Raw genomic sequence first — 3,255 nt, 5'->3', positions numbered from 1 at the left:
TTGTTGTTGTTGTTGTTGTTGGTTGGTTGGTTTTTAAGCCTGCTTAGAGAGGACACTGGGGACGTGTTTTACCCAGTTCCTTTAAAAATTGTTTTTCTTTTCATTTCTGGTTTGTCTTTGGTTTTTGAGCCCCTGGGGGGCTTAAAAGTGCTGGGTGAAGTGGGGGTAGGGGAAGGGGTGGGCCTCACTGCCCCAGTCCTGGCCAGCCAGTCCTCTGCCTTCTAGGTCATTGCTGGGCACCGAGGGGGCCTGTCAAGTTATGGAGGTGCCACCATGGTTGGCCATCTGTCTAGGGTCCATGGGCAGTGATATGTCCCTCTCGCCACCTTGGCACCTGGCACAGTCACGGCCCACGTGCCCAAGTCCAGAGCACCGGGCCAGGAGCACTCCACTCCTGGTCGTCAAGCCACGCACTGTTTTGTGCCCACTCCTTTCAGAGGCCTCCTAGGAATCCTGGCTCTAATGGTCAGGTCTCTTGTGGCTGTCGTCCAAGTAGTACTGCCATTCTCTCTCTCTGCCAACATAGACCGTGAATTATTTATCTTTTAGCTGGGCGTCCCTGGTACTGGCCTCGGTCACGGTGGTCGACTTCATGGAAGCTGTGGTGGCTGGGCTGCGAGAAGCCGGGCCGGCACTAGTCCTCCAGGGCCACCCAGTGATTGCCCTCCGTTCAGGAGGCATCGTCTCACCACGGGCCGTAGTGCTGCTCCTTGACCCTGGAGGACTGTATGTCCCTCCTCTTGCGGTCCTGCAAGCTCTGCAAGCTTCTCTCTGTGAACCTGCTGGCGGTCTATCAGGCTGATGACCAACTTGCCTTTCAACCTATGACCACAGTCTGCTCCATCCCTCGGCTTCCTGATTTGGTTATGCAGGGGCTGTTGGGGGCCCCTCTTTCTGCTTATCTTCCTTTTTAATGTCCTTGGGCTGCTTCTCGACCCTCTTCTCCATCATCCTCTTCATAACTGTTCTGTCTACACCAAGCAACTCCTCTCTCATTTTACTCCCTATCAGGTCGCTTCTTCCCCACAGGCTTGTTTTGGCCTGCCCATCTCGGGAATCTTCCAGGCTGTTGTCTTCTGTGCCTTCTGTCTTGGGGTCTTTCTTTGTCATCCTGCTCGAGACCTCCAAGATGCTTCCCCTCTCACGTGAATCCAGCCCTCCCTTCAGCGCCTGGGCAGGAGCAGGCACTGGCAGCATTTTAGATAAGCTCTAGAGAAATGAGATTAATGGGCCAATTCATTATTTGAGCTGTTTGCATCTTTATCCAAAAAGCTTGAGTACTAGGTAGGACTCAGCACAGAGGGGTGCCCAGGGGCTGTGTGGTGGCATTTCTAAATAGTAGATTCCCAATATTTGAGTATTTGCACTGGACAAAGTAAAACTGAGTTTCCTTTCCCACCATACGTTTTTGCAGTCAGATGCCCAAAACCGACATGAAAAAAAGTACAGCGAGGGCCCGGAGAGCTAGCACAGCGGCGTTTGCCTTGCAAGCAGCTGATCCAGGACCAAAGGTGGTTGGTTCGAATCCCAGTGTCCCATATGGTCCCCCGTGCCTGCCAGGAGCTATTTCTAAGCAGACATCCAGGAGTAACCCCTGAGCACTGCCAGGTGTGACCCAAAAAAAAAAAAAAAAAAAAAAAAGAAGTACAGCGAGAGAATCACCAGTTTTATATTTATTTAATTCCCCCCCCCCATTAGAGCCCAGATACTCAAGCTTTTTTTTTTTTTTTTTAATTGCAATTTAGGTTTAGCTTTCCATCAGAAAGTAGGGAGACGGAGTCAACACAGCTTAGAGTGTGAATCAAATCCAGGTGATAAAATTGTTGCAGACAGGGAGAGGGGGGTGTTTGAGAAAGAGGAATTCTCTGCCAATTCCAGGTCCAGGAGCCTGGCATTCTTCTGGCGCAACATCAAGTATCCTGTGCCAGCCCCTGCCAACACAGCCAGGGCGAGGTAGGCATTGTAGGTCATGAAGGGGAGCATGAGCACATAGCTTAGCACTCCGAGATTTGCCAGTTTTAATGAGCTGTCACGAAGGTTCAAGTGCAGTTGACAGTTTGGTGGGGAAGCATGGGAGGGGCTGACTTTGCCAGACACTTCGCTCTCCACCCAGCTTGGTTCTGGGGCAGGCTGTCATAGCTCAAGCCCCAAGTTTGTTCTACAGGGGTTTTAGAGCCTCAGCCCACCTCTCCAGAAGGGGCTGTGCAGGCAGACCAGTTCATAGGAAACGGAGAACAGGGACATCCTGCATTCAAGTCTTACCACCTCTGCCAGCAGCGTGTAGTTGCTGCAGGGATCCTCAGAGCGTCCCATTGCTCACCCTGGCCTGGCACAGAATCCGGCACGGGCAGGAAAGGTCCTGGTTAGGGGTGTGGAGGGCAAGGTCTGGCTGGACAAGGCCAGCTTGGGATCTCCTTGAGCCAAGGTCTGGTGGCGGGCAGTGAGAATGGCCCTGGGAGGCAGGAGTCTGAGCCTCATTGGTTTCCCTGGAAGCCCTGGAATGGGGTGAGCTGCTCCTTGCTCTGGATATGGGGACAGTTGTGCTTCCCATCCCCGCTATCTTCCACTTGGAAGGGAAGTGAAAGCTGAGTGGCCTTCCCTGGGCTCACTCGCTGCCCGCTCTGGCTTTCTGAGGTGACACTCCGGTGTGGAGCAGCCCCACCGCCATGGTTGCTGGCTGCTGGGACCAGGGGTCTTCGAGTGCCTCATTGGCAGGCTGACCCCCACAGCTCCTGAGAGACCTTCCAAGGATGAGCACCAGTCACTAAGCTGTGCATGCTCCTGCTCATTCATTTTAGCTCCTCCAGATCCTGTGCAGAGGTGCCGTCTCGAGGGTGAGGGAATGAATAAAAAAAAGCCTTGCCCAGACATCACAGGGCACCTCTGGCCAGGCCTGAACACTTCATATAAACTGAAGGTGGTCCTAAAATGCTTCTGACTTTTGTATATAAGTGAAACCTGTATTTAAAGCTTTTCTATGTTCCGGGCAGGTTGACTGCTCCAGAGTCGAGCACTTTGGTTTTGTATTCGTTATGGCATTGAAAATTTTTTACAAGTGGTTTTCTGACTTATTTTGTATTTGTTTTGTAATGAATACCGACACAACTTTTCTCTTTTGTTGGTCTTCTGCTCCTTCTGAACCCAAATGAACTGTGAGCTGGCTTCAGGGAAACATCCTGAGGCCCCCCCCCAGGAGCTGATGAGTGTGGGATGTACCACCCACTTCCATTCCTCAACAAGAAGTACCCTGAGACT

This window comes from Suncus etruscus, chromosome 17 (genome assembly GCF_024139225.1).
Source record: "Suncus etruscus isolate mSunEtr1 chromosome 17, mSunEtr1.pri.cur, whole genome shotgun sequence".
Lineage (NCBI taxonomy): Eukaryota > Metazoa > Chordata > Mammalia > Eulipotyphla > Soricidae > Suncus > Suncus etruscus.
This window is presented reverse-complemented; position numbering follows the sequence as displayed.